The following is a 13,875-nucleotide window of genomic DNA, read 5'->3' on the forward strand; positions in this document are numbered from 1 at the left end:
TATTCACGTACCGGTACGAGTGTGACCTATAATCCGCGCAGCACCTTCTCTATACTGACTGACGTCTATACTATTGGCTCGACTATTGGAGATTTTAAACTGCTGCATACGGCAGTTGAGGACGTTGAGTAATGGATCCTCATTTTTTCTAAATATTTTTGTTGGGGTTTTTTTTTTTCCTTTTTTTTCTGAATTCCTAAATATCGCTGATGAATTATGTATTTGCAAGTGAATAATTCGATCTCATTGTTGAATCCGTATTCATGTGACCTTTGATTTAACCCCTTAGCTGGACAGAGATGTATAGATAAGATTAGCTAAGAAAATTTATTTTAAGTCGGGTTACATGAAATACGACAAACATAAGCTCTGTAGAGCTTTTTGTCGACATTTATAACAATAACAACTGGTATACAATATTAAAGACATATACAACATATACAACACACACAATAGACAATATACAGGGACAGCTATATTGCATGAGTATAAGCAAAGTTCATATATATAAAAGCAAGCACAAGCAATTAAAGCACTAAACCAGATTATAAGCCCATGCAAAGCAGACAAATAAATAAGCTAAACTAGTTCTAAAAGTAGCATGAAAAACATAAAAAAAAAAAATCAAAATTCAAAAGCTTTAAGATTTGAAAGAGCCACATCTGCATGAGTTGTTGATCATACTTTTAAACTGGTTCAAGTTCGACTGCGCACGTATCGCGTCAGGCAACTGATTCCAGAGTGTAGCTCCAGCATACCTTAAGGAGTGAAGCCCAAATTGTGTTGTTCTCACCTGTGGTACTTCAACCGTCTATTGCTTTCTAAAAGAGTAAGGTACATTTTTAAAATAATTAATATCATGGAGATATACTGGTGACTCTTTGAGTAATATTTTAAAAACTTCTATTGCCATTATACGTAGACGTTTTGTTTTTACTAAGGTAAACCAGATTTGAACAAAAGAGTTTCATAGTCACTACTAACATCTTCATATATGAACCTCAGGCACGTTCTTGTATTTTTTCCATTTTTTTAGTGTTACCCTCCCCACAAAAATGCCAAACAACAGGACAATAGTTGAAATTTGACATAATATATGAATGATAAATAGTTAACCTTCCCAATTTAGATAGATGTTTCCCAATTCTTTTTAGTACATTTAACTGCCTTGATGCTTTTTTACAAATTTCAGAAATATCTATAATACTAAAATTACGAGGTCCAATTTGTCAGCCGTCATCACGTAAAAACGACGAATCAAAAAATTCAACTTTATATATAACTAATATAGTACAAAGGTGTAGATTAAAAATTACACCCCTCCAGGCCCTTTTGTTTTCCACGTAATTTAGTACTGCAACTGACATCGAAAAAGACGCTTAGTTAACGAGTTTAATGGTCCGGAATAACACACGGCTGAAAATTGTTTTAAATGATAGAATAATATCTATATTTTAATTTCCGTCGGGTCGTAAAAAGTTTCTATGGTCACATTTTTGTATTTTATCCCGTTAATGGGGGTACCCCTCAATTTACGGTTTTGGGTAGTTACCTTAAAATCCAAAAATATATTTTTTGGTTAAATTTCCCGCTATTTTCGTAAATATTTTCTATGCACATATCATCAAGGATCATCGGAATGATGAAGACATAAATATAATACCATCTCCAAGTAAAACTTTCAAACTTAAAGTTGGCTGATTTTTTAGATAGAAATTTAACGCGTTTTTCTTTGAAAACGAGAAAACATATGATTCAAAAACAGTATTTGACATTTTAGAGGACAAAACATATTATTGCGATACTGCATGCAAATTTTGTTGGGCAAATTCCAAACAATTTTGTCAAAAACTCAAAAATAAAAACATCATTTGTACCTTTTTTAATTACGGAAATTTCCTATCCGTCAATCAGCTCCACCATTTATTTTTTCCTTCACAATCAATTTGATAGTTTCGATGTGATTATGTAGATTTTGTAGAAGTTAATTTATTTTTGAGTGATTTGAATATATATAGTAGTTCTTTCGTGTATTTTCTGTAAAAAAGTTATATTTGTGTTAATAAAATTTTGACTTTATATGAAAGTTAACCAAATCCTTCGGATAAGAGGTTTTTCCAGATAATGACTATAGTTGACATTGTGTGAAAATACATTGTATGTCAATGTTTAACCTCAGAGCAATTAGTATGCATGCAAGTGGTCGGGGGAAAAGTACTATTGAAGTTTCTCAGAGATTTGGTGTGTGACAAGGTGATGCTAAAACCAACTTCTCTTGATATTCTGCGTTCCGTGGGCGAATCATCAGTGATGTTATGAGACTTGCACCAGAAGGCAAACTTGGTGTGCATCTTTAAATTAGATTGATTGATTGATTGATTGTTGGTTGCTTAACGTCCAGTGGCAAATATTTCATGCATGTTCAGGATGAGAACAAGTTAACAATAAAAACAATAGGTTGGTTTTGTCATAATAGACGCCATTCGGGATGATGATCGGGAAAATTTAGACTGCCAATGGAAAATGATGGTATATTGGATTGGGACAGAAATTGTCCATTGCAACATGCCACCTACGGACCCCTGAAAGAGTTGATGCAAGGGTTTTTAAAGTGCAAAGAACGTCCCCATTCTGACCGGACGTGACTGCGAACTTTATACATCACGCACCGCCCCACTTCGTTTTACTGCCGGTCGGGGGAAGACCAAGTGACCATATTTCGTTTCCCCAGTCACCCTTGGGGAACTTTAAATTAGAAACAACAGAAATCCATGTATGTGATCAAACTAATCGACATGTATCCTCACAACCTGACACTTTTATACGATCTCGCGCTCAGTTTCTTCCTTGTAGTTTGGATATGAAAACAGGGTTTTTGTGTAAAAGAAAAACCTTTAAAAAACAGAAAACTACGCAAAACTGAGTCCTTTAAACGTGTTGACAGTCTTTTAAGTTGTGCTTATTAATGTGAGTAATCATTTATCCATGCATAACCAAGTACTTATTGAAGTCAACACCTGTTCAATTAAGTAAAACAGTTACTGAAAAATTAGAATTTGAACTTGCTGTCAGTTCATTAATAACGATTGTTAGTGATGTGATTTGTTCTTCCATAAGAAAAAGCCTTTCTCATGTAGCACATCCTCTATATATACCGATCAATTTTATCCAAGATTGTCTCTGATGCTTACCAAACTGCCAAACTCCAGAACTAACTAGATATTGTGACACCTTATAATTCCGACACAGTGGGGCCAAGGGATATGAAATAGTTTAGCTCTGAACTCAATTTAGGGGATGCCATATCTGCTGCAGGAAAATTGAAGTCTATGTTAAGACTTTCAGAATTACACCAAGGTGTGTCTGAAAATATCAAGGATACATTAAAAGAAGAACAATTACTTCACCCTGCCACCAGTGCTCTTATGAGCTATGTCCTCGTTTTGGTATTTCTATGGAAATGATGCCCGCATACCTTGTTAATAAATATAGGAAGATGTGATATGAGTGCCAATGCTACCATTAAAGGTCACGGTCCGGTCTTCAACACGGAGCCTAGGCTCAAAAATTCATTTGTTAGTTAATTGATGAAAAATAACACAAAGGCGCTTCTGAACCGTATAATGTCCCTAAAGATAACAAAAATTCGTAAACGTATGGCTATTACAAACTCAATCGTTTCTGTAGCAACATTCGCCCCATTACATTTGGGATTGGCAGTGCAGATACATCATGCATATGCATATGGGAATATGGGTCACGAACATTGTTCGAAACTTTGTACTCACATTTCTTTTGTGTTTCCTATGCAAAGGTAAGACTATATCTGACGAGTTTGACCGAATCATGACGGTATTTACGCTCCAGATAGCATTTGTACTCAAAAACTGTGTTTGCTTTGAACAAACTCTGTCCTGCGCCTAACTTATAAAAAAGGGACCTCGCATTCGCCTCGGGTGACTATAGTATATTATGTGTTATAACTGCTCTGTCCAGACTTTGCAAAAACACAATATGTATTTATCTATATCTAGATACTAATTTTCACAAAATTCACAACCTTTAAGATGCAAAATTAAAAACACTGTTTCAGCGCTTGAATTTTGTTTTTTTCAAAGATAGAAAAAATATTGAAATAGTTTGATAAAGTGGTGTTTTAAACTTTAGAAAATAATTCTGTAATATACTATAGTGAAATACTATACACAATATGAAAGTTTATGGATGTGAAAAGGTCAAGGCCACTTCTTCGTTTGTTATGTCTTAAAAATGGAAAAAAATCAGAAGGTTCCAAATCAACGCCATTTTGTAATGACAGCTCTTCATATAAGTAGTTAAATTTGTCGTTTTAACATCGTTTATAGCATATGCTTATGATTGAATCGTTTTTGTAGCATTCTATTGAATAAATATCAGAATACTTCTCCTTTTTATCCTTGTGGTTGAAATATTGATATTTTTAGGTCTGACCTTTGACCTCAATTTCACAAAATTGTGACCACTCTGGATTTTTACGACCCAACTTTTCTTATTGTACACGTTTTCCTCTTTCCATCGATATATAATTTAGGTGTGTGTTCTTCCGGACCATTAAAGTTATAAAAAATGAACTCTGGTTGCAGTACTAATTAATATTGCCAATAATTAAGAAGTTCCGGGTCGAGTCCGATACCGATACCAATAGTATATTCACCTGCTACCGATTACCTTATCTGTACGTTTCGCATCTGACAGGCGCACCACCAAACGGTGTATTCAGGATTAATATGCTATATAGTATTACACGGGTCATAATCACTACTTAATTGTCAAATTGTTACCTATTGTAATATTTTAATCAGTTAGACTTTCTAAGATAATAATACGAATACTAAAAATCTGGACTAACATAAGGCGTATAGGTACAGTTTTCAATTTGTTAGCGGGCATGACGTAAAACAGCGAATCAAAGAATTCAATATTTATAACTAATATATGACAATGCTGTTGATTAAAAAATACTCCATTCCAGGACCTTTTGTTTTCCAAATAATTAATATTATCAATAATTGATAAGTTCCAGTTCGACAGGTTCAAACAGAAAGATTTGAAAGCAGAGAAAACTGTGTATCTTATAATCGGCATGACTTTATCAGATGACAATACTAATTACTAAAATAAGGCTTGCGCATAGTTATATACTTTAATTCAGTCACGGACCCGCGATATACGGGTGTGTTCTAGTGTGTTTTAAACTTGAGTTGAGAATCTATTGTCACTCTCAGGAGCTTTACCTCAGAGTCACATGAAATTTCATTCCCATCCAAATTGAATTTAATATCCCCACTTTTAGATTTATTGCCAATGGCAATAGCTTGAAGTTTATCCGGATCAGCTTTCATTTTGTTATTAGCAAACCAATCTATTAAAACTGCACTTTCCTTTTCCAAAGATTTAACTAATCCGTTTAGATCTGGTCCTGAGTGTGACAATGTATTGTCATCTGCATAGTTGTACAACTCATTTTCATCTGCATAGTTGTACAACACATTTTCATTTACAAAATTGAAAATGTCGTTTATAAAAATATTGAAAAGCACAGGATCCAATATTGAGCCCTGCGGTACACCTTTATAAATGTTTTGCCAGGTGCTAAAATATGCACCCACTTTAACACATTGTTTTCTGTTCGACAGATAGTTGTCGATAAGTTTAAGTGCCTCCTTTAACAGGCCATATGCCTTCAACTTTAATAACAGTAAGTTATGAGGTAGGCAGTCAAAGACCTTCGAAAGGTCCATAAGAACAGCCGCAAAATATAAATCTTTGTCGACTGCTTTTTTTCCAGTCCTCAATGGCTTTTAGAAGTGCTGTATTACAGCCATATCCAGGTCTAAAAGCTGACAAAGAAGGATGGAAAATCTTACTAAAATATTCTATAATTTGCTGGTGTATGGCCCTTTCGAAGAACTTTGGTAGTATGCTAACAGGTCTGTAGTTTCCTGCCTCTAGCTGACTATTTTTCTTATTCAATGGGACAACCTGTGCTTCCTTTGTATTACGAATGTAAGCTAAAAGGAAAAGAATGTCAATATTGAAAGTGAAACAAGGATGACCATTTGGTTGACTGATTCAATCTACAAAAAAAACATTCTTGTACAAAACGATGACAAACATATTTTTAACTGACAACATGAAATCAAACAGACCTATATTTTAGATGGTCACAATCTGTTTATGTTTATATGTATGTTTATATCGGGTTTTATGACCGTCGGCAGTCTTCGGAGGTCATCTCCATGTTAATTAGATGAGGCCTAGGTAAAAAAAAATTGTGTCTGTCTAACATGAATTTGACAGCTAATGCCCCTTTAACCTATTTTCACCTGGGAATAGCCTTTACTATTCCAATCATTTTCACAATGGATTTGTATTTAATTGTCTCATTTTACAAAGTAAAAGGTATAAAAAAAGGAGCTCTTTTAAAGAATTGGTGTCACTAATGTTCATATTTGACATCTAGGACTCTCTCCATCATTATAGGCGAAACAATAATTCATGGTATAAATATATGTTTTGTTGATCTTGTATTACAGATCATTTATTGTCTTTAGTTTCCCTCTATCTTCTTCAGTTTTTATTCGAAACACAAACGAGGGTTCATAAAATTATCATTAAAGGTAAATCAATTATATATATCAAAGAGTGACAGCCTACAAACTATACCATTTTTTATGGAAATATTCTTTATAAATCACAAAAATGTCAGTATTCACCTCAGAAACTAACGAAACCTTTAAATAGACTTATTAAGAAGGGGTATAGTTACGATAGTGACCCAGGGGCGTAGCTACCCGGAGGCACGACAGCACGTGCATCCACGTCGTTTTCACACACACACAAAAAAACAGAAGAGAAGAGAGAGAGATGAATTGGTCAATCGGAATCGGACAGCGTAATGCATGTATTATCTAAGACTATTATGATTATGATGTTTCACGTTGAAGACTGTTGGTGTCTTTTCCGTCCATCCCAGGTATTAGTTTGACAACCTAGTTACAAGTGTTGATGTAGCTGTTCGAGTCATGCAGAAAAAGATCGTAGTTCCCTATACGCTAACACGCAGTTGCGTGCACATTGATTCGGCATGCAAAAAAGAAATGGCAAAATAATAATTCATGAATTGAATGTTAAAGGAAACACCTATCTTGTCACTTTTTTAATTGATGAAATATCATTAAATAACGAAATTTGGTTTCAAAATAAAAAAAATATTGGAGATTATGACAAAATCGGAAGGTAACTTGTATCTTTTACAAGATTTGAATTTGTAATACTCAGTCTAAGACATGTAGTTTTGGAGCACATTTTACAGTGTACAGTTCATCAGTTTGGAATGAGATGTACCAATCGGCATTATAATTATCAGATCCCTTCGATATCGTTGAAAATATGCCAGGGCGATGTGTTCGATAGACTACGGGAGACAATCACCCTGCAACCACGCCAAAACAGTATTGGAAATCTCATTATTTTTTGCGTTCATAGACCAGATGATAAGGGAACTGGAGAGAGGAGTCGCGTCAGGTATTATCAGAAAATCGCTTCTTTGCAATGTATCTGCTTCATCGTGTTGTAGGAAATATCACAAACGAACAAATCTCAATATTGTCTGAGACATACGAAGTTGACATGGCATGTAATTTTGACGAATTCAATTGGGAGGTCGCTCGATGCTGAACCGACTGGTTTATAACATCTCGCGAGTGCTACCATGCCATGATGGAGATCTATCAGTAACGGTACTACGTATGTAATTGAAAACAAATGTACGATCAACAATGAACAACGACAGTTACATAGCATTACTGCATATTCATCGGGATTTCAGTGTGAATATTGACAAAGTAATAGAGAAGTTTGTTTCTGCCCAGACCCGAAGAGCAGATTTTGGACAATTTTGAGTAAATTCTGTATCACAAATATGTGTTGCTTATGTATTACTCTATTCAGAAGATTTATTAATAAGTTTTACATTCATAAATTGTTATCTCCTCTTTTAACCGTCCTCTGACCGAAAATCGAAAAAAAAAAAATTTCTGCATAATGGGATCCCAAAATTTTAAGTAGTTGCTTCCACATCGTTTCAGTCTAGCTACGCCCCCTGGATACTATTGTCAGGTCATTAAAGATTGCATATTTTGGCGTTAATATTGATTTACTTATAGGGTCTTTGCATCGGAACTAAACACATTTATTAAAAAAAAAACAGTTGTTGGCATGGCACGGGTTATGTTCTTCTCATATATGTTATGATGGTATGGTACTAAACCCCTAACGGGAAGGATTGTGCCTGATATTCATATGATGAAATCATAATCTTTCAATCAGTTTAATTGAAGTCTGGAGCTGGCATGTCAGTTAACTGCTAGAAGTCTGTTGTTATTTATGTATTATTGTCATTTTGTTTATTTTCTTTGGTTACATCTTCTGATATCCGACTCGGACTTCTCTTGAACACAATTTTAATGTGCGTATTGTTATGCGTTTACTTTTCTACATTGGCTAGAGGTATAGGGGGATGGTTGAGATCTCATAAACATGTTTAACCCCGCCGCATTTTTGCGCTTGTCCCAAGTCAGGAGCCTCTGACCTTTGTTAGTCTTGTATTATTTTAATTTTAGTTTCTTGAGTACAATTTGGAGTTTAGTATGGCGTTCATTATCACTGAACTAGTATATATTTGTTTAGGGGCCAGCTGAAGGACGCCTCCGGGTGCGGGAATTTCTCGCTACATTGAAGACCTGTTGGTGACCTTCTGCTGTTGTTTTTTCTATGGTCGGGTTGTTGTCTCTTTGACACATTCCCAATTTCCATTCTTAATTTTATACCGACAAAAATTGAACTTGTGACTGAGTAGATCTTGTCTTGCTGATATTTTTTTGAGCCATATACCGGTAATGTGTCTGTTTATCTTTGAGCCATATACCGGTAATGTGTCTGTTTATCTTTAAGTCATATACCGGTAATGTGTCTGTTTATCTTTGAGCCATATACCGGTAATGTGTCTGTTTATCTTTGAGCCATATACCGGTAATGTGTCTGTTTATCTTTGAGCCATATACCGGTAATGTGTCTGTTTATCTTTGAGCCATATACCGGTAATGTGTCTGTTTATCTATTATAGATTTTATAATTTAAGGCAAATAGCAACAACAAAAAAACACGGTAAAATCGCCTTTACAGGGCAACAATTTCCACCATACTGGATTTACGCAATTATAGCTAGAATCAATGTAATCATTAAATACCCATGAATTATTTGAAATTATCTTTCGCTTACACTTTAGATCTAATATTATACTATTTAAAGTGAATTTGATTAACAACAATTGGAACTTTAAAAGTTTTTATAGGCTCGGATAATCTTAAGAAATATTTCAAATATGTGTGTCCGTTTTAAATTGGTTCCATTTAAAGTTGATATTTATTTTATTTTAATTAATATCTGATTCAAAAATAGAATTGAATTTTTTAGAAAGTTGAATAAATAAGACATATTTACCGAAAAAGCCAATTCTTATAATACTTAACTACAAACTGCCAATAGTTTTCTGTTATATATGAAACAAACTTAAATACAAGCACCAATAGATTCCTTATATGTTAATCTCTTTCTACAAATTGTACACTTAGTTATTTAGCAACCTCTTTACGCCAATTAGCTGTATTGTAAAGTGACAGTTATCCCTCTAAGGTCACACCAAACAATACAAAACTGCTACTATTGTCACATTGAGATATGTTTCATTTATTACATATTATGGATATGTTTTATACTTGATTAAATGCCCAAATCTCTTATGTTTGTCTGTTGGCCTTTGCTTAATCTTTTATAAAAATATTTAACACGACAAGCCTTTGTGTTACTACAAAAGACTTTCAATTAAAGGGTATGATTACATAAAAATGGCGTAAACGATTCAATTGTTACCTTTTGTTAAACAGACAATGTCTGAATCAAACTGTAGAAATTAATTATTGCTGGATTTGTTTGAGATCGTAACGTTACGTAATCATAGGGATTAATAAATAAAGCTATGTTTTGGCCATTGACAAAATATCGGACCATTGACAACATTCGACATAACTTCACATTCGAGGTGTCCAGCATGAGAGTTTGACGAACAGAAATTTAATAAAACGGAGAAAATATTCTGCAAGGAAAAACAAACAGTATAAAAGGTAAGAAATTATATATATTTTTTATATATATATATAATTATATATATGTTTTTTTCTTTCTTAAGGAATTTACATGTATTTACATATACTTATCTCATGCAGGGATCTGTTTAGTAAATCTTACTATACAAACCTATGTCTCATGGTACAATAACCATTATTATTATTTTAATTATTCATTTGATATAAATAATTGTCAATGCGAGTTACGTTGTATAACATGTATACTATATTGATGACATAACATTTTAAGTCTATCGGCATAACAAAATGGAAAATATAGACAAGACATGAAATATGCAATCATGATTGAAATCGAGGATTTATATCATAAGACTTACTGTACAAATTTTTCTTGAATTCGATTAGTTTTCAAAACACAAATTCTTCAAGATACCACGGTACATCATGACAATTAAATATAAAACTGGTAAAATTTCTTTTAAATTTTTCCGAAATCGTAGATAATTTAATAATCCTTTCGAACATCTAGGAAACTTTTATATTCATCTTTATATAAAGACCTCAATAAAAAAGATTAAATAGAATACAAGATTTAGCAAACTGTCGAACTATAAAATTATGTAGTATTAATATATAGATAGGGTTAACGTTATTTCAGAAATATTGGCGCATATCGTCCTTAGTACATTTTTATAATGCACTTCTTCTTCAAGGGACATTACTGACATATATATATAGTCACGTATAACAATTTTATTCAATAGCAATGCTTGAATAATTATCAAAAGTACCAGGATTATAATTTTATACGCCAGACGCGCGTTTCGTCTACATAAGACTCATCAGTGACGCTCAGATCAAAATAGTTAAAAAAGCCAAATAAATACAAAGTTGAAGAGCATTGAGGACCCAAAATTCCAAAAAGTTGTGCCAAATACGGCTAAGGTAATCTACTCCTGGGGTAAGAAAATCCTTAGTTTTTCGAAAAATTCAAAGTTTTGGAAACAGAAAATTTATAAAAATGACCATATAATTGATATTCATGTCAACACCAAAGTGCTGACTACTGGGCTGGTGATACCCTCGGGGACGAAACGTCCACCAGCAGTGGCATCGACCCAGTGGTGTTGAAAACCTGATTAATAAAAAAAATGTTTCATATAATTAACCTCTCAATTTTAATTTTCTATAACCTTTAGTGTTTGCGAACTACACAGGCAAGTTTCACTCACATCAATTTTACGTGAAATTACATTCATGTAAATCTCACGTAAAATTCACCCCAAACGAGCTTATACGGGAAACCCACGTGAAATCAGTTTATGTGAGTTTCCCATGAATTTCATGTGATTTTAACTCATGTGATTTTTTGTTCAACTGAAATTCACATGAATTTATAAATTAAAGTAATTCAAACAACATCTTAATTTTCAAATTAAAGTAATTCAAACAACATCTTAATTTTCAAATTTATCATTAAAATCATGAAAAATACCAATTATGTTTTGGAAAATTTCACATGAATTCATGTGAAAGAATTCACGTGAGAATCCTGTGAATCTCTATTCATTTGAAATTCACATGAAAATTTGCACGTGAGTTTCATGTATAAGCTCGTTTGAGGTGAATCTCACGTGCAATTTTTCACGTGAATTTCATGCAGATTTATGCGAAATTCACGTGAGCAAATTTTGCCTGTGTAGGGATCTAGTGGCTATGACATTAGTCACTAAGAGACCTACTCAAAGTCAACACACGTGTATGTGGACGATTTTATTCTGCAATAACAGATTAACAGTTTTGCGCATACCCCGATCTTAAAATATGTTTTTAAAATATATTTTAATAATTTAGCAATTTGACTCATCTGCATTAAGTACAAGTAGGGACTTCCCTTTAAGCACCGACTCTTGGTGCTTTCTGCAGATAAGTCATATTAAATATCCTTTATTAAATATACTTGTTATTTGCAGTATACCTCATAGTCAAATTTGCGAGTGCTTAATTGTTTTTTTTTGTTGTTGTTATATTTTTTGTGTTTTTTATATTGAGATTTCTCAGCACAAACTACTAATGCCTCATGTTTGTCTTTTCAAAGTGAAAATGCACTTACCGGGTGCACTTGAGTCAATGTCAACATAGTATTCATTGAATAATAATACATTGCTACTATTTTGTTGAGTGTATTTTCTGTGGTATATTATTTTATTTTATTATTTTTATAACACTTGTTACATATCTTTTATTGTTTGTGTATTGCATATGTTATTGTTTATAATAATATTGTCTGTATGCTATATGCCCTCCTGGGGCCCTAATTTGGTGAATAAAAATATTCTATTCTATTCTATTCTGTATACGAGATTCGCCTATCTCTCTTTCTAAAGCTCACGCAGGTTAATGTAATACATTACTACATAGTACAAACATCATGTCATCCATATAGTTTATTAATTATCTGTATTAATTTCAGGTAGTCATGTCTTTCCTAAAGAATGTGTTTTCGTCAAAGCCAGAGATAAGTGCCTCCTCACCAACAGTATCAAAGAGTTCTAGGTTAAACGGAATTCTTCGCAAAGAAAGTACTTCGGATAGCAGTAGTTTAGCTGACACTTTCGATTCAAGATGTTCTATCTGTACAGAAACTCAAAGTGTTAACATATCAAATTCTGAAAACTCTAGTGACGATTCAGACTCTTGTATTGACTGTGGCAGTAAACTAGGAAAACATAACTCTAAAATCAACCCTAAGAGAGTGTCATTCAACGCACAAGTGAAAAGGCGGGTATTTCTGTCAGACGCCAGTGAAAGAACACGTGATAAAACAAATCAAAATGCAGTAAGACATTCAATGCATATCAATCCACACAACCATTCAATCCATGTCAATCCACAATACCATAGGCATTCAATCCATGTCAAACCAAATCATCACAGACATTCACTGCAGACATCAGGATATGTTATGTATGTTCCTGGTCATCCGGGTTCTTCGTACCAAATAACAAATAAAGGAACACTGTATTTCAGAATTATATGAACTTACCTTTTGAATTTGTACACCATGTCAATAAGTCTGTAGCAAAGTGCAATAACACGCAAATGTGTCAGAAATGATCAATTATTGTTGAGTTAATAAAAATATTTTGTTTTCAAATATGTACATTGTATACGTATTTTCATATAAATTAAGTATTTCTCTTTAGAAAAAATGCATACATTAGAATAGTAAAACGAAACTGTGCATGTCGCCATAGTTTAGCTTCAAAAGAAACACATTTCCATAAAACAATCCGTTTGAATGAGAAACCTATATATCTCATCAAATCTGTTAAGTTGTGATCAGTTGTGTTGGTATTCTGAGGCATGACAATAACTTCGGATTAGAACAATACAAACAATAATGTGTCTACAGTACACGCATGTCCCACTTGCACTATCATTACTACCACCTTTTATGTTCAGTTGACAGTGAAAATGGGGGCCCAAACCCATTAGAAACATGTGTACTAAGTTTCAAGTTCATTGAACTTCAACTTCATCAAAAACTACCTAGGCTAAAACGTTTTAACGTTAGCCTGAAGCGAAATAAGACAGACGGACGAACAAACGAACGCACAACCAGAAAAACATAATGCTCCTTAGTGCGGCATAACAATTGGATTTGACCCATTAAGAATTAAATAA

At 33.4% G+C, this 13,875-nt stretch overlaps 1 long non-coding RNA gene across 1 annotated transcript; it reads left to right on the forward strand.

Annotated features, from left to right (window-relative positions):
• The first annotated feature begins 9,845 nt into the window (after positions 1–9,845).
• Positions 9,846–13,345, forward strand: LOC143073613 (uncharacterized). Its single transcript, XR_012977554.1, has 2 exons — positions 9,846–10,224; positions 12,662–13,345. It is a non-coding gene; the product is annotated as an uncharacterized LOC143073613 (long non-coding RNA).
• The last annotated feature ends 530 nt before the right edge of the window (positions 13,346–13,875 follow it).

This window comes from Mytilus galloprovincialis, chromosome 4 (genome assembly GCF_965363235.1).
Source record: "Mytilus galloprovincialis chromosome 4, xbMytGall1.hap1.1, whole genome shotgun sequence".
Lineage (NCBI taxonomy): Eukaryota > Metazoa > Mollusca > Bivalvia > Mytilida > Mytilidae > Mytilus > Mytilus galloprovincialis.